This window comes from Typopeltis vanoorti, chromosome 22, assembly GCF_054136105.1.
Source record: "Typopeltis vanoorti isolate ZY-2024b chromosome 22, IOZ_Tvanoo_1.0, whole genome shotgun sequence".
NCBI lineage: Eukaryota > Metazoa > Arthropoda > Arachnida > Uropygi > Thelyphonidae > Typopeltis > Typopeltis vanoorti.
The window spans coordinates 99,326,223-99,345,172 of NC_143570.1; positions in this window are offsets into that span (position 1 = coordinate 99,326,223).

Consider the following 18,950-nt stretch of genomic DNA (forward strand, 5'->3'; position numbering starts at 1 on the left):
TATTTATTATTCAAAGGAGGAAAATCTCTTTTCTATTGAAGATGACCTACGAACATTTAGTTGTGCACGGCGGATTCTTTTATTGTTGTTATAGCAGAATTTTTAAACGGATTGAATTCGATTAAGCTATCCTTCTCCCAATGGAGAATGAAAAGAAGATAAGACTTAAGAAATTGGTGTAGACACCAATTTCTTATGTGTTAATCTCCTTTTTCGCATTTGTCCCGAGATTAACAGGACAGGACTTGCCTTAATCCTGAGATCTTGCGTTTGTTCATTGCAAGAATTAAGTAATGAGAAGTAATAAGCAATACTAATAATTAGTAATAGATAATAACTAACAATAAGAAATATATTAAGTAATATAATAAACAGTCATCACTAAAAACTACGGGTGGGAATTTGCAGCTGGGAAGCCATTGGTATTGAGTAAGAAGAAAAGTAAAATGAGTGTGTTGAAGTAGCCTCCTGGCGTTGAAGAAAAGCCATCCGCCATCATTCGCTTATTGCTTGTTAGAGATGGCTTTTCAACTACGGTACTTTCGCTAACCACGGAGAAGTCATCATTTCGCAATAAGTTTTAATAAGCGAAGAAACAGTGCGAAATAAGCTGTTTTAAATAAACTGAACCACTTAATCAAAATTTCTGAAAGAAATTTAGAATTTTTGGTTATAAAATTTATTTAAAAAATATAACAAATTTCCATAAAGTTAATTAACTTGTTTCGAATAGTTTAGTCATTTTAATATAAATTAAAATCGCGTTTTTCACATCGAGGGATTTGTAGTGCACCAATCCTCTCAAGTACAAAAATACGATTCGCTCTCATCGTAATTACAAAGATCACAGTTTTAAGAAAAACGCATCTGGCATAAACATGCGCAAGGCAGCTTCTTCAGTATCGTGCTTTTCGAATAGATATCTGCGTTCAGGCTACGAGTTATTTTTGAGTTTGAAAATTCTCTTTTCTGAATCCAAAAATACTCGTTCGTCGTTTTTAAGGTCTGATTCCAAGTGTGATCTGGTATGAGCCAGTTGGTAGATACAATTTTGTTGAACAAATTTTCGTAGTTATCGTAAAATTAATTAAAAAAAAAACGAATGAATCAAAAAAGAAGAGCGAAACCAAATGAAAATTGCCTTGGGATATCACGTGTTACATTTCTCTCATCCCTTGTGTTAAATCGTAAGGAAGTTTTTCATCGAAACCCAACTCTTGCAATGTCTTCGAACAGTGATAAGAAGGATCCTTATCACTTCAAACATTGTAATTTCGGATTTATTGAAGGAAATCTTTCATTTCTGATCTCATCCACTTATATTTGCCTTTAGAAACTCCTGTTCTGCAAATAAAGAAGCACGTCCTCTGAGATCGTACGATGTTCATCGTTTGCGAGTTTTTCGTGCTTTGCCATGTAATGTTCGCAGTTTAGCAGAACATGAAGTGCTCGCATCTTCTCCTTTTAACGTAATTTCTTACAGTCGAAGAAGAAGAATACGATATACGCGCATAAATTTGAGCCTTGCGTTGAAAGTAAAAAGCTGGATATATTTGTAGAATCTCAGATATGCATTTTTGTTTTGTTCTCATACCGAAGTCAACAAGAATGTTCCTTCGAGTATAAGCGTTGCTGTTTAATATAATTAGAGGAATTTTATTCCCCACAGTCAAGTAAACAGTTTTTGTTGTTTTTTTTCCAAAAGGAATAAGCTAAGTTTTAAACTTCTAATGTACAACGTAGAAATGAACGATGGACATATCTGCGATACTTGGATTAAAAAAAAAAAGAAGCAGAATATGCCATTTGTAACCAAATTACCTTAACTTGTAAAAGTTAACACATCCACTCTTACTTTCGTAATTGCATAAATATTTATGATTATATTTGTAAAGCTGATTCTAGAAGTTCTCTTGATAGTTATTTACTAAAAATAACGCGATAATAGAAATGATGCAAGATTTAATTTTCACTTGATTTATATAATTCTCTCGATAGTAATATTTAAAACTATCTCTCCCTAAGTGTGATTTTTAAAATTTCGAAATTTTCTCTTGAAAATGTTTTACTTTCTTAAGTTTGAACAGTGTCGAAAGTTAATACATCAAAACTTATATCACGCACTCACAAAGATTTTATTTAATGTTTCGTTCATGTGAGTCATTCCTGCTATTCACTTATGGCATTTATTTATTCATCGTCATGTTCCAGATATGTACCCGCTGAGAGCTTACAGGATAATACGATAACTCCACATGAAAAGTTTACATTATTACTAACTTCCTATTGACGGGTTTCTTCGTCCACCAGAACTCCAATACTGTCAGATTTTATATTTCGGTCTTCTAGGGCACTTCTAACCTCCACTTGATCTACCTCTGGGCATCAAATGCTTCCTATTTCCTCTCCCATTCCGTTTAACCACCTGAGATTAGCTCTACTCAGACGTTCCTGAATGCATCCAGTATCAGTTTCCTTCCCATTATTCTAATTTTTAATATGATGCTGCCATCGATACTATCTGTTCATTCTCCTAGTGTTTCTTAGAACTTTCCTATCTGTGGTATCCGGTCTCTAATGAACTGTTTTATTTCCGACCCAGCTCTCGGATCCATAAGCCACAATTGGTGGCTAATGGATCCGAGAGCTGTTTCTAATGATTTTTTTTTCCACCTTGAGTAGTAATATGTACTTCGGAGTACATTCGTCTTGAATATTTGCCAGCACTCTTTAGTCACTGCTTTCAAACTCCTATTTTTTTCTCCAGTAATATTTGTATATTTAAGTCTGTAGTTCACCCTTGATAGTTGCTCGACTTTGCTTCACTTTAAAACTGTTGTACGTATTTTTCTTTTGAATATGAAGTTCATTTTTATCCTGTTCAAAACTAAATAGCAGCCACTTTTTCTTTCAAGTTTATTCACGTGTCTAGAACTCAGCTTTAAGTTATCACTACCAGAAACCTCTTGTCTTCTCCCCATATGGACGTTTTTACGTTGGCACATGGTATTATTATGAGTAATGACCAGTCCATGTCCTAAAAGGAAATCCAGCAGGTACTTACCATTATTCTTAGCTTTGCTTCTTTTTCCCAAACATTTTTTCCGATATTCATTTTCTTCTCTGCTGTTTAGACATCCAACAAGAACCAACTTTTGTTTTCTTTGTATGTCAGCAGTCCTGTCTAATGACTAAAAAATCCTCCACTTCTTCCTTAGAACTTTCTATGGGAAGTCTTATTACTGAATTCTTCATTTTTATGTTTGCCGTCGTCTCTTTACTTGAAGTACCATTCAGAGATTTTCTTTTGAGTTCTGTTGCACCTTTCTTTCCGTGATCATTATTGCCCGAATATTAGATCTTGTATTTGTTTCTTGGAAAAATCTCGTTTGTTTTTGTCTTTGTTTCGGTAACCTCCATCATGTCGACGAGATACTTCTGTAATTCTTCTCCACTTTTGAATTGATACTTCGTATGTTGATGGTTCTGAGCAAACCGTCTTTTGACTCTTCGCTCCTGACGAAAACAGCGTGGGATCTTGTGTAACTAGACAACCTTACCGTCAGGCTATTTCATCTTGTTGCGCTGTCGTATTACGTTTTTCACATTTATTTATTTATTCTGGAATACATCATAGCAATTCTTATATGTACTGGTTGAGGCTGAAGACATTATGTCAGAAACGCTCATTTCCAGAAACTTACAGGCATGATCAAAATGATTGAAATTATTGTAAAACTGCGAGATGGAGAGATTAATCCCACCATCTCATCTTTCTACATTATGGATCACAAGTTGAAAACTTGAGTCATGCAGGAGAACTTAGGCTCCTGCGACGGACTCTGCTATATACTGTACAATTAATTACAGGGAAGAAGATGGCCGCGAATAAGAACTGTAGGTTGGACTCCAACAACGTGGCTGATGATGTCTCGAAACATCAGGATGGTCATCATTGGATCAAATTCACCTGAAAACGACAAATCGGCTCCTATGAGTAGTTACTTGGAACCCCAGAACATTATATGACATTGGTAAATGTAACAATTTATGGAAGAGATGCTAAGCATGAATATGAACATAATGGACGTTAATGAGACAACATGGACAGGAAATGGGAAAATTAAAAGGAATAACTTTACGTTTATCTCTTCAGGAAGTGAAGAACACACAAGAGGTGTTGGACCCATGATGAAAAAAGGAATTTCCAAAAGTATTCTTGGATGACTGCGCCTGTAAGTGATATAGAATCATACTAATCAAACAAATAAAAAAAATAAAAAATAAATAAAAATTTGTATCCTCAGGTATATGCTTCTACTTAACACTGTGATGAACAGGTTGAAGGATTTTATGAGGTGCAGAAGGTTACAAAAGAATTAAAGAAATGCTATATCCTGATCGTTATGCGAGACTTACATACCAAAGTTAGATCCAGAGGAAGAGGAGTATTCTCAGTAATTGACTTGGTGATATGAATGACAGAGGTGTGAGGTTAATTGAGTTTTGTGAGCAAAATGATGTGATGATAACAAATACCTTCTTTTAACGACAAAAAATACCACACATCGAGAAATAAGCGAAATACTAGCTTAAGAATGATTAAATGCTTTATTTGGTGTTCCTTGGAGTAGAAACATCGAAGGATTGATGCATTCGATAAGTGGACGTACAGAAGAACATCGAAGATCTCATGGATCCAGAAGTTAGTGAAGTTTTAGAGATGATGGCACTAAAATGGAACTAATAAAAACATACAAAAAAAAGAGAAAGAAAAATATGATATATGGGTCACATTGTGAGCCATGAAAGTCTTCAAAAAGATGAATTAGAGGGAAGAATTGAAAGCGAGCGAACGAAAGGAAGGATGACATCCCACATGGTTTAAAAACATAAAGGACCGGCTGGACTTCAACTAGGCAGAGAACAAACTAAGGCAGAAATAGATGGAGATCCGTAGATGCCAGCGTCCTGGATGGAGACGACACTTGACGGCACAGAATATATCAAATGAACTTTGGTGTTTTTGTTATTTATTAATTCGTTATCCGTTTTTGGTAAAAATTCACCGATTTATGTGTTATTTTTACCTTGGGAGAAAGGGAATTGTCTCTTTCACATTCCCTATACATCTGCTAATGCGCAACTGCTCATAAAAATACAAATTAAAAAAAACAAAAAAAAACTATTGTCTCTGTGCACAACCGCACAGAGACAATCAAAAGACAAAAGAAAATCAAAGAATGTCAGTGAGTGCATCATTTTTTCTTTTTTTTCGAATGAATTTATTTACGTTTATTTGGTCTGCTTCATTATTTTCTCGGCATTTCTCAGCACTGGTATATCAAATTTTTACATTTTAATGCAGGATTCATTCAGTTATCTTCTCTTCTAACATGCGGGATAGGTAACAGCCTCATAGGCATGGACAGACCCCAAACCTTCCTTATTCGAGTGTGCAACAGTAAAGCAGTTCCGCAGGCCGTCTGCTAAATAGTACACGCTATGGTAACCCAGTGGTAACGCATTAGGTGGCTTCTCGATCCGCTAGCGAATAATCCTGCTGCCACTTACTCTGCCAGTTCGTGTTCGAAGGACTAGTGTTGTGGTAACCAAAGCACCGCAAAGGACCTGAAACTGAGTGCTCTCTTTGTGTGGGAGCATGCATGTGGGTCCTTCGTCCTCGTTACACGCGTCCGTGCTCTTTAACAATGGAATTCATGGTTGTTTGTTATCAAAAAATAGTAAATTTGGTTATTTCTGGGAATAAAAAAATTTGCCTCAAAAACTAACACAAAAAATAAAAACTAATTCACAAAACTTAACAACGAAATTCCAAACAAACAAACAAATCACAACAAGCAATAAAAACCAAAAAAAAAGAAAAAAATAGATTCGTCCGCTTCACTAACATTCGTGATCTGAACACCAATTATGTGCGTCATACAGACATCTAAACCTGGTTTATCCTTAGAAGAACATGAACCAGCATCAATCACTACTGTGCACCTTAGCATTCCTACCTATACTCTGAACGATTTCTCTTCTGCTAAGAGAGTGGAACTTTTATATTTGTGAAGTTGACATCTGCGCCAGAGAATGACAAACCTTGAATCCCTTCATTACGATCTGCTTCAACTCAAAATTTGCTGTCTCCGTTTCTCTCCAAATTCTGATAACCACTTTGTCTTTTCCGGTATCCGTCTGAGAAGCTCGCCCATGATTCATAGTCCAAACACACAAATAGTGGCGAGGTCTTTTCTCTTGGGACTTTAACTTTCACAACTCAGATGGTTTCCTTATTCAATTTAAGCTGGTGGAGACGCTGAGTATTCGCTGTCAGTAACAATCTTTTACAAAATTTTCCATCTGCCCACTAAAATACCCGATAATCCTTTCGGCTTCCCTAACACCTTTGACGTCTTCTTAATAGTTCTCCTGATAAATACAATGTAGATGTCATCTCCCTTATTGCTAACTCACACACTACCTTAGTCTTATCCAAATAATTTCCTGCAGAACGTCCTTCATCCAGTTATTCTCATCTTAGCGACCATTGGCACTATGATAGCGCAAATGAGAAGACCGACCTCCGTGATTTCTACTCCTTCTTTCCTTGGGCGGACTATTGTTTTCGCTCTTCGGATCCAGACCGCTGCTCCAACCGAATAATCGAAAACCCCTCCATTTCCCATTCCACTCCAAAGCCAAGACTATTGTCTTGGCTCTCCTACAAGTACAAAAATACTTCAAGAAAAGAATGCTGCATATCGCAAGTAGTTAGAAACCCAAAACTCCAGCATTCTATTCGGCCTGTTTATTGTTATTTAAATTATTATTAACATAATAAAACGGGGATTTATTTTATTCTCGCATCTAAAAATAATAATGATTAATTTTTTGAAAACTCTTCACATATACAGAATATTTTTACAAATATACCATTGAAGTATTTTTGTTCACTACAAATGCTCAGTACATAATGTTAAGTGAATATCTTATTTAAATCCATAAATAATAATACTAACACTGTATTTTACATTTTTTTCACATACATTTAGAATGATTCATTTAATGTGTTAAGACGAAGATATTTTTCATATTAACGATGTTGATTGTGGAATAATTTTATATAAATAAACACACAATTATTTTTTGCATTTCGTCATTTACATTTATATTTCAGGCTCATTTTAATTCACAAATTATATTTGCAGCATATTTTTTGTTATCAGTAGGGAATGCTGAATGCTTAATATTGCTATTTTTTTGAATCAATAATATTAATAATATTTTTTTTCAATTTCAGTTTACCGTTTATTTTGATTTACTTCTATTAACATGCAATAAGAATGCTGAATTCATTCATTTCACTTTTTCACAATGGTATTTTTAAAATCGATAATAATACTAATAATTTTTATAGTAAAATAACACTTTATGACCTATCTAATAACATACATAAATATATAAATACAATTTAGGAAATGCTACAATTTCTCACGTGTGGTTCAGTTTCGATTCCAATTCATTTATTTATTTCTTCATTATATATATATATATATATATATATATATATATAATATAATATAATATATATAATATAATATATAATATATAATATATATAATATAATATATAATATATATAATATAATATAATAGTATCTATGTTAACCTTTAATATCTATGTTAACCTTTATCAAACTTTGGGGGGAAAGAAATATATATATATATATATATATATATATATATATATATATATATATATATATATATATATATTATATATATATTTATATATATATATATTTATATATATATATTTATAAATATATTTTTATATATATATATTTATATATATTTTTATATATATATATTTTATATATATATATATTTATATTTATATATATATATTTATATATATTTTTATATATATATATTTTATATATATATATATTTATATTTATATATATATATTTATATATATTTTTATATATATATATTTATATATATTTTTATATATATATATATATTTATATTTATATATATATATTTATATATATTTTTATATATATATATTTATATATATTTTTATATATATATATATTTCTTTCCCCCCAAAGTTTGATAAAGGTTAACATAGATATTATGTAGTACTATTTACGATATATACAATTGGCTTTCGATTCCATATAATCAATTGTGAACAAAGTGCATTTTTCATACTCTTTTTTTTTAACCAACCCGAAAATATAATATATGAAGAGTAGTCTATTCATATATTATACTTTCGGTTTGTTACAGAATAAACTGCATGATACTGTGCAATATCCATTTTTAGATAAATAGTTATAAACTTATAAAGAATACTAATAATATCTTTAAGGGTCAAGTAGAGGACATCAGTTAAGGTATTGTGACCTGGAAGTTAATTGTAGTGATTGAGTAATGAGGGTTAGTTGATTAAACCGTGCTAATCCCACCTACTTCGAAGCTAGGGTTCGCTTTTATGAAGAGAGTGGGATTAGCCTTCACTATTTATGTTGTTTGGTATTTTTTTTGGATGGAATGTACGCGTTGGATGCCGGTTGATTGGTGAAGTGTGTATACTCGTGGTGTTAATGCTATATTAACTGTGTTGGTATAGCTTCCACAGTTCGTGTGTTAATGTTCTGTAATTGTCTATGTGTTTCAAATGTTGTGGTAGGTTGTTGAGGAGCGTGGGTATGAGATGTGATCTCACTGCAGAACTGTGTGAGTTGTTGAAGGATCTAGGGTGTAAAGAGTTGTAGTGGGTAGTGTTATGCGATACGTGTCTCTGTTGTTACGATAGGTGTTGTAGAAGTAATTCCTTAGTAACATAGGTAGTGCTTCGGATTTTTAATGCTCAGGATTTTGTGCATCGCCATAAAGGTTCGGTTATTGGCTGTTATATATGAGGCCTCCAAATCACTGTTGAAATAACTTTCCTATGTAATGTATCTAATTTTGTTAGATGGCTGTTTGATGTGTTTGCGTGGACTGCTGAGTAGCGATTCGGAAATATCACGATATAGCAGTTTTTTTACGTTATATGGAATCATGTCTTTTACTTGGAAAATTTTTGCTGCGGTGATGCGGAGTTTAGTATGTAGGTATTTTATATGTTTTGTCCATTTACAGCGCAATCTATATAAAGGCCAAGGTATTTTGCATGTGTTACGGTCATGATTTCGGGACATCAGCAGCTGTTTTAGTTGTTAATGCAGCGGTATGTGTGACAGTACAGTAGTGCTGGGCACATGATTCTCGGATTCTGTATAATTAACGTCTCCGTTTTGGTGCTGTTCGTTATAATTGAGTTTTGGTAGAAGTAAGTTGTGATTTCGTTTAGATCTTGTTATGCTTTGGAGAGAGCGCTGCTAATGTCTGTGTGGACTGCTAATAGCACGGTGTCGCCTGCGAATTGATATGTTTGACTTCGTGTGGGCAGGTTGTGAACGTCGTTAATGTATATGTTGAACAGGGTAGGTGATAATATGGTACACTGTGGGACTCCGTGCTTTATCTGTATACCCTGGCTGTAATATGTGCCTATTTTCGTTACGTGTGTTCCATTTCAAACATAGTTCCTAAACCAGGTATGATTTTATTCCGACTGAATATAGTTTGGTCAGCAGTATGTCATTTTTCAAGTGTATCAAAAGCTTTAGCTAAGTCAATAAGTACACCCTCTGTCTTCAAAACTTCGAGGTAAAACTCACCATTGACCGTTTGGCCAGGCGGAAGGAATGCTTTGTGGATAATGCCCTTGGAATCGTAGAAAGAAATCAGCATTGTCTTTACTTTTGACTTCTCCAAGCGACTTTTTTTCGGATTCCCCTCTTCTGGTGGTCTCCACTCAGCACTCTGGCGCTTTGTTTCGGGCTCATACTTAAAACACCATGTTTCGTCACCAGTAACGATCGTTTCAAGGAAGTTTGAGTCCTTACGAGCGGTTTTAATGAGGTCCTTGCAGTGTTCAATTCAATACATTTTTTGGTCGTCGGTCAACTTGTGGGGAACAAATCGCGAATTCAATTTATGAAGTCTCAAACTCTCTGTCAAAATGTTGTGCACAGTTGATTTTGGAATCCCCAATTCATCTTCAATCAATCTCACGGACGATTTCGGGTTGTCTTTGATGAAATGATGCACTTTTTGGATATTAACTTTGCTCAGTCCAGTTTTTGGACGGCCCGGCTTTTCGTCTTCCTCAAGCGTCTCACGACCACTTTGAAATCGCTTAAACCACTCGTAAACTTGAGTACGGGATACTCATTCATCACTGTATGCTGTTTGAAGCATTTGATGCGTTTCGGTAAAACTTTTACCAAGTTTAAAACAAAAGTCAATCGCAACTCTCCGTTTGAAACTCATTTTCCGACCGTTCGTCTAAACACACTGTCACTCTTGGCACTATAACTCGGCTTCTAATGAAACAAATGTCATTAATAGTTGACACAACGTTAATGAAGGTTGCCGCTTTCAACAACAAAAAGATACAACAGGTGGTGTCACTAGTTTTTCTATTCTCGAAAAGATCGGTTTCTTTTTGGACAGGGGGTGTATAATGAGAGCGTATTTGTTTTTATCGAGGACTTTGTTTATGGCGTCGGCGATATCTTCTAATAAGGTGATGGTGCTTTTTGTTTTCTGAAAGCCGTATTGGTTTTGTGAGATGATGTTGTACTTCTGTAAATAGTTCTGTAATCTAGTGTGTGTGCTATTTTTGCAAGAAATTTGGTGATTGATAGGTTAGCTATTGGTCTGTAGTTCTGTGTATCGTTTCTTTTGCCATGTTTGTAGATTGGCGTGATTATTGCAGTTTTTAGTTGATTTGGAATGATACCAGTGTCGAATATTATGTTCACGAGTCTCAGAAGTATAGGATTTATTTGTTCAAAGTGTATTAAAATGTCTGTGAGTCTTATTTTGTCTATTCCTGGAGTAGTCTTTGTTTTTAACTGTAAGAGCTAAACGCTTCATTCAGTTCCTGTTTTGTTACTGGTGGAAAATCCATGGTTTGTTGTTGACTTCGTGTTGGTAAGTTTTCGTTGATCGTTGGTAGATTATCATTTTCGAGTTGTGTGATATTGTTCTTGAAGAAGTAGTTGAATAGGTCTGCTAGTTCATCTTTTTTCATATCCTGACAGAAGCTTTTTGGACAAAATCGTGTGAAAATTTCTTTTTTTTCGAGTTAGTAATTCATTAAGTGTAGCCCATGTTTGCTTTTTTTTTTTTTTTTTGTTAGTTGATTCCTTGTGTTTTTATATAAACTTGTCTCCTGTTCAAATAGGAGTCGAATTTATGGTCCTTTGCAAATGCCACTGGTGTCCTACATCTTCCATCAACGCGTCTACCTTTCTCACATCCAGATACTTTCATTGTAACATCACTCAAAGACAGCTGACCTCTTGGCATCATTCTCCTCAATCCTGCATGGATGATTGAGGCAAAGTAACGTTACCAAGAACTGCACACTGCCTGCTTCATGTAGTATTTTGTCAACAAGTCGAGCCTGATGGTATCCCCCATTTGTGCTTAAAGCTTGTGCTCTTGAACTAACACCCATCACATATCGTCTTTACATTCTTTCATGTACTTCTGCCATCTGTCGTTCAGTACGGAAAGAAGCCTATGTTCAACCACAAAGAAAGAGTACAAGCCATCCATCCAAATATCGTATCACCTCAGTTCTATGGAAAATAATGGAGAAAGTCATTAACAATCAACTCTTAACCACGTAGAAGCAGCGAATTGATTAATGACCACCGATATGGATTCCACTACTCTCGGTCCACAGCAGATCGCTTTACCAACATAATCCATGTACAAGCTTCGGAAAGGTTTGGTGAAACCCATGTGGTTTCTGTCATTTTTTCCAAAGCTTTTGATCAAGTCTGATGCAAAGACTTTCTTGCCATCGTATGGTCTATACTCCATACGATGGATTACCATCGTATGGTTTATACTCCACCCCTTTACAACTGGATTGCCATTTTCCTCTCTGGTCGTTTATGTCTGCATATCATGACCACTTGCCCACACTGCACTGATGTGCTGTAGGTTTTGCAACCTCTCGTGTGTGTGGAATCGTGGTTTACAGCAGTTTTGATAGAATAGCAATTCTTTCGACGGTATATTGTTCAATGTAAATGGTTGCCACATGCGATATTAATAGTTTAAGAGGCGTGCAAGGAAAATGCGCTGAGAAGCTCTGGATTGCCTCGGAGAGTTACTTAATACTGAGGCTCAAGATTTTGGAAAATATTTCAGTATTTCGAAAAGTTTCTTCAATTGCAGGAGTTATTGAATTAATCGTGTGCAATTTACTGATTGTTGCTGAGGACATCTGTGATTAAGAAATTTATTTCTTTATTATTCGAGTTCCTCAACGGAAACGAGGAACACTTTCGTCATTTATGTCTGTTAATGAGGAGGTGAGTTAAGCATATTCCTGAGGGAGAGCAGAGCTCCAGCCATTTATGATGAACAGGAGTTGGCCTCAGATAGTCGTCACTCCGCCTGCGGCCACACTCGTTACTTTTTCGGCCGAGCACTTCGAACCGTATTGTTCCTGTAATTTGCTACACGTGATCGCCCGTCCTCATGCACCATCTTTGGCTTGTTTATCCGATTCGGTCTGTGACTCCCAGAATGACCAACGCGCCGTTTCAGACAAATATTGACTAGAAATTGTCTCGATTAGTTCTTTGTCAGCGCGAGCCAGACCTTTCGCAACTGACTAACTGTGCGTTAGTCATAGAAACAGAGAGCGACTATTGTCCGAGTACAATTACTGCGCACGAAGTCTACATCAATACAAGAAATATTAGACTGCAGAAAGAATATCCTTTCAACTTTTCTAATTGAATATATATTTAGCTGGAACACTGTCGAAGGAAATTGATGCATATTATGAAAAAGAATTATTATGAAAACTTTTACAAAAAATTAATACCCCGCACACAAATACTAGATGAATTATGGGACCACAACCGAACGAATAACGGTTGGATCGCTTAAATATACTGTGTGTGTGTGCGTGTGTGTATAATCAACCTGATTCTGACTACCCTTATTTGGACTGAATTGAGCTTGTTTCTTCCACAGTTTTTCTTAGTTCCTTCTCAGTTATAGTTGAGTGAGTCTTGTTTGGAACACTCAGTAGGGAAATTCCTCTGTAATACTCACATTCAAGATAGTTTAGTTTTTTATATTATGTAGGAGCTCTACTCCAGAATTTCGATAATCATCCAGAATTCGAGCAGGCCTTCTAAATTATGTAGTGCAGCTATTGAAAAACTTTTATACCTTGATATTTGAACATTTTTGGTCGAATATCATTTAATCCAGGTACCTTTCCATATTTTACGATTTTGATGTTTTCTTCTTGAGCTTCACGAACCCTTAAGGTTCTTAGCTGCAAGACCACAGTTCTCCATTTTTCTCTTTTTTTCTGTTTTTTTTTTGTTTTGATGTTTTTTTTCGATATTTTGATGTTTTTTTTTATGTTCGAATATTTTGATGTTTTTTTCTACCTCAAGTATTCTTATGTATACTCCAAATTGCATTCCTCTTTGAATTTTTTCTTCCGCTTTTCTCTCACATCTTTAGTAATCATTCAGAGTAATTACTCCAGATATTGGGAATATCTTAAGTTTTCATGTCACCTTGTCACACCTTGTTACAGCAGTCTTTTCTTCACTTCTCAGCTTTATCAATAGCCTCATGAACATTTTCTACCTTTCTAATTAGTAAAAGTTTATCTTCTATCCTCTTATCAAAGTCTTCCCATGATTTTTGTATACCAACTTTTACACATACACTGTTTGGAAAGAAGTCAATGGACACCTCCCCTCGAGCAAGGTAAAGAGTCACATGTTTGTAGCCGGTATAAATTGGAGGAATATGATGGCTGCAAGAAGGGAACAGACAAAGTTTGAAAGAAGCGTTCTGATAGGATGCCGTGTTACAGACCTATTTGTTCGGCAAATTGTTGACAAATTGGGCCATCAGTGATACCCTACCGAGATGGAAGCATAGGGAGTCAACTGCATGTGCTACCCGCAGTAGACTACCCACCACACTCACTGAACGTGACCGTAGGTCTCTACGAAGGATAATATATGTGGGAAAAAAAAAAAAAAACCCGCCATTCGTCGGCCAACACGTTGAATGCGGAGTTCCTGGCAATGACTGCAACACGAATCTGCACAAAAACATTCAGAAATGAGGCTCACAACATGGGTTTCCACGGTACAACCGCAATATGCAAGCTCCACATTATCCAAACCAACATGCAGCGTCGTCTTGAGTGGTGCAGTGGGACTTGGAAATTTGGAAAGCTGTGTTATGGAGAAATGAATTACGCTACACCCTCTGCTGAGCAGATAGACGGGTGTGGCTGTGGCGTATACCCGGTGAACGTGTCTTACAAGAGTTCGTAACCCAACTATGAAATTCGGAGGTGGCGATGTCATGATATAGTCTTGTTTTTCCTGGTTTGACCTCAGACTTTGGCTGCTGCTTGAACTGCTTTGTTTGTTTGTCATCAAACAAGTGATGACATCGAGTGAGGTCAAGGAACGTCCGCCTCACAACGGTCCAGGACCTCATTACAGCGTACAGGAAGAATGGTCCAAAATTCCCATTGATTGCTGTTGTACGCTTCTGGAAAGTATGCCACGTGCGATTGCTGCAGTCATCACAGCGAAAGGAGGTCCTACATGTTATTAGGGTGGGCGCCATGGCTGTTCCTCACACTATGGTATCCGTTGACTTTTTTCCAAGCAGTATAGTTTAGCTTTATTATCCCCCCCCCCCTTTGTAATAGTCTCACGACTTACTGAGTTTAGCGATATAGTACATTCATTCGGGAACAACAAATCCCCAAGAATAGATAAAATAGCTATAGATTGTTGAAAGCAGGAGGAAGAAATTAGAAGATAACACACGAATTTATTTTAACAAACAGCAAATGTTGTCAAATGAGTCTGTTCTGGCCAACACATCAAAAGAATGACAAAGCAGTTTGTGAAAATTATAGAGGGATTTCTCTTTGTATGTACAACATACAAAGAATTTATTCCTGTTTTGAAGAGCAGAGTAAATCTATTTATGGAGACCATAAATGGTGTCTGCTAAGTAGATTTCAGGAAAGGCAAATCTATAGTTGATCAGAGAACAATTTTAGAGAAATTTTGGGAATTTGATATGAATAGTCGTCAGATTTCTGTTGATTCCCAGCCATTAATAGAGAAAAGTTATGAGATTATGATACACTTTGGATTACCATATAAGCTAGTGAGACTTACAAAATTAACTATTTTAAATTGAGAAACACAGGTGAAAATACAAACTGATTTAACAGTTTTCTTTCCAATAACTAAAGATTAAAAGGAGCTAGTCTAGCTCCAATACGTTTTAACTTAGCTTCGGAATACATTATCGTTCGTTGCAAATAAAAGCACTCTGTAATAAACAAATCACTGGCGATTGTAGCGTACGCAGATGACATTAACATTATGTCAAAAACCATACGGAAAGTAGAAGAAATGTATTTGGAAGAAAAATCAGCACAAGAGTAGAACTCAAAATTAATCAACAAAAAACCAAAGCACTGATTAATAGACAGAATCAGTTAATTGATAAACGTGTGCAAAATTGGGAACCTCGAAATAGAAGTGGAACAATTTAAATATTTAAGAATAATGATCACGTGCCAACCAGATGAGATGGCAGAGTTGCAGAATCTAATAGGGAGGAATAATCGGGCTTTTAATTCTCTCATGTTGTGTATTCAGCTAGCCATTGGAAGACTTAAACAAATCGGTAATTTGTCCATCGTTACCTACGGCTGTGAAACCTGGATAGTCGAGGATTTGAAAGGGAAATCCTTAGAAAAATACTCGGCGAATGACAACGGTCTCTGAAGGGTCAGATGCAACCGCGAACTCTCTCTCTCTCTCTCTCTCTCTCTCTCTCTATATATATATATATATTAAATAAGACAATTTATTATGGTTGAGATTGTTGAATGCATCAAAATGTTAAGAAGAACCAAATGAATAAAAAGAAAGCAAACGAAAATATGAGATACGAACTAAATTATCATGACACAGTAATAGAAAGAAAAAAAAATGTGGCAAATGCTGCTGCGAGAACGATTACAGGTCACAGATGCCGAGGAGAACAAAATGGATAGAGATTATTGAGATGATGAGGAAGCCTTGTGGTTTGTCATTAATAGGCAGCAGCGGAGATGTTAGGGTCACGTGGGCTGGGAGAATGAACTCTTCTGATTTGATAGAAAGAAAAGAAGGATGCAGAAAACATGCACATGATTATTGTTAAGGTAACATGTAAATAGAAGAAACAATTCTACAGCTTATCAGGAATTGTAAATTCATAGCTCGGTTACATATTTTCAAAGAAAATAAAGATGATTATATTAAAAACTGTTCATAGTCAAGAGTCCATGTCCTTTTTTCCCTCACTTTTTTCTTTAATTACTAAGACTTCTTTCTGTGATGCATTCTGAAACTTCCATTTTACATTCAGACCTTTTTCATTTCCTTTACCATTGATTTTTATGTTTCAACAGTTAATCTTAGGTTGCTATTCAAACGTGCTGTAAGTGCGTGTTAAACCATTTGGTACCACGCCAAGTTATACTCGATGTTAATTAACGACGTTAACCGCTCAGCGACATCATAACGGCACTCTTCTGGACAAAATACGAATTTTCGCGATAGCACGACAGTGTATTCAGACTTCTTCTCAGCAAAACATATATTTTTAAAAGGGGAGAAATAGTTGTTTGGTGAAAATTATGTCAAGTAAACTAAGGCCATGTACATTATCTCTGTAAATTGCGTCTGTTCCCGCCTTTTGTAGAAGTGAAAACGCCAGTTTTTGGGAGCAAAACCTCCATACGAGGAAGATCTGAAAAGTTCTCGGCCTCGACTATAGATGGCAACACTATCCGCGAGATTTTTTTTTTCTAAGCTGGTACATCTGTCATAAGCACCAAGTCATTCTATCAAGTAGTTTGTTTTATACGGCTGTCTCAAGCAAAGGTATTGTCTGTATCCCTTGAAATAGATAAAATTGAGTATCGTGCGGTTATAAAATTCTTTGCAAAAGAAGGTTAACGCCCAAAGAAATTCATTCGAACTTCATAAAAGTTTATGGGCACTCTTTTTCCTTCGTTTTCGACAATTAAGAAATGGGCTGCCGAGCATAAACGTGGTGGTACGTGAAGGACGTCCAAAAAGTGTAACAACACCAGAAATCATTGATCAAGTACACGATATGGTATTGGATGACCGGCGAGTCAAAGTACGTGAAATTGCTGAGACTATAGGCATTTCAAAAGAACGTGTAGGCTATATTTTGCATGAAGAATTGCAAATGAAAAAGCTTTGCGCAAGATGGGTGCCGCGCTTGCTCACAGCAGATCAAAAACGCACTCGCATGAAAATCTCTGAACAGAGCTTGGAGTGTTTTAACAAGAATAAAACTGATTTTGTGCGTCGATTTATTACTATATATGAGACTTGGATTCACCAGTACACACAAGAAATCCAAACAGTAGTCAAAACAGTGGACAGAAGCTGGTTCTTCAGCACCAAAGATGACAAGGTCATGGCATCGGTGTTTTGGGATGCTAAAGGCATTTTGTTTATTAATTATCTATCTTTAAAAGGGTAAAACAATAACCGGGGAATATTATTCCGATCTTTTAACCAGACTAGACAAAAAAATTCGTGAGAAAATACTCGGTTTGCAGAAGAAAAAAATCATCTTTCATCAGGACAATGCACCTCCCCCACAAAGGTGTTTTGGCAATGAGAAAATTAAGGGATCTGCACAAAGAATTGTTGAAACATCCAGTCTATCCCCCAGATTTGCTCCCTCTTAATTCCAAAACTAAAACTCTTCCTCGCTGGTCAGCGTTTTTCTTCGAATGAAGAGGTGATGGCAGCTGTAGAGAAGTATTTTGCTGATCTTACTGAGAACCACTACAGGGACGGGATAATGGCGGTGGAGCATCGCTGGAATAAATGTATTAATCTTAAGGGAAAAATAAATATTTTGAAATTATAAATTCGTTTTTTCATTGTTAGGCCGAGAACGTTTTAGACCACCCTCGTATGTGATCCTCTAATTCACTATCACTTGAGACATCTTAAACGGGTTGCGAACCTGGGTCCTTTAAGTGATGGGCAAATGCTGCCTCCTGCACACCACTTCGCCACGGAGGCCCCCAAGAATGGGATTTTCTTGGTAACAAACACGGGTCTCGGAAAAACAAAGCAATACGTATTATAAAACGTCAAATTAGTTTGAGTATTGTGGGCAACACTTAAAACTGGCAAGTATAGTATAGTATAGTATAGTTTAATCTACGTTTAGTTGACGAAAAGAACTAACTTGGAAACATGTCGAAGTTATTAATTTATTGTCTCCATTTCCGATGATACTGAAGTGAATCAAACTCAGTTAATGAAAATCAATTTGGATGCTTACGAAAAACTCGTTAAGACGTGGGTGAAATATAAGTTGCGTTATCAGCAGATTCAGCACTAAAATAAATAAATTAATTAATAAAATAAAATAAAAGTAATAAACTTGACCGGTTGACAAAAAAAAAAAAAAAATCTTAACTGACTCACATTCGGACTGCTTCTATCCTGCCCAATAAGTAAGCGAAATAGAAGTTTACAGTCGAGCTCGTCCTACTGCTGTGACATCAGTCCTCTCAAACAATGATGAAAAAGGACACACTACTTAGCGCAGGCCCGTAATGAAAATAAATAAATGCATAAAATAAAATAAACTTTTTCTTCGTAGTGTAAGATCTTGGATTTTCTAATAACTTATACCTTCCACAACAGTAATGTGTAATAATAATAATAATAA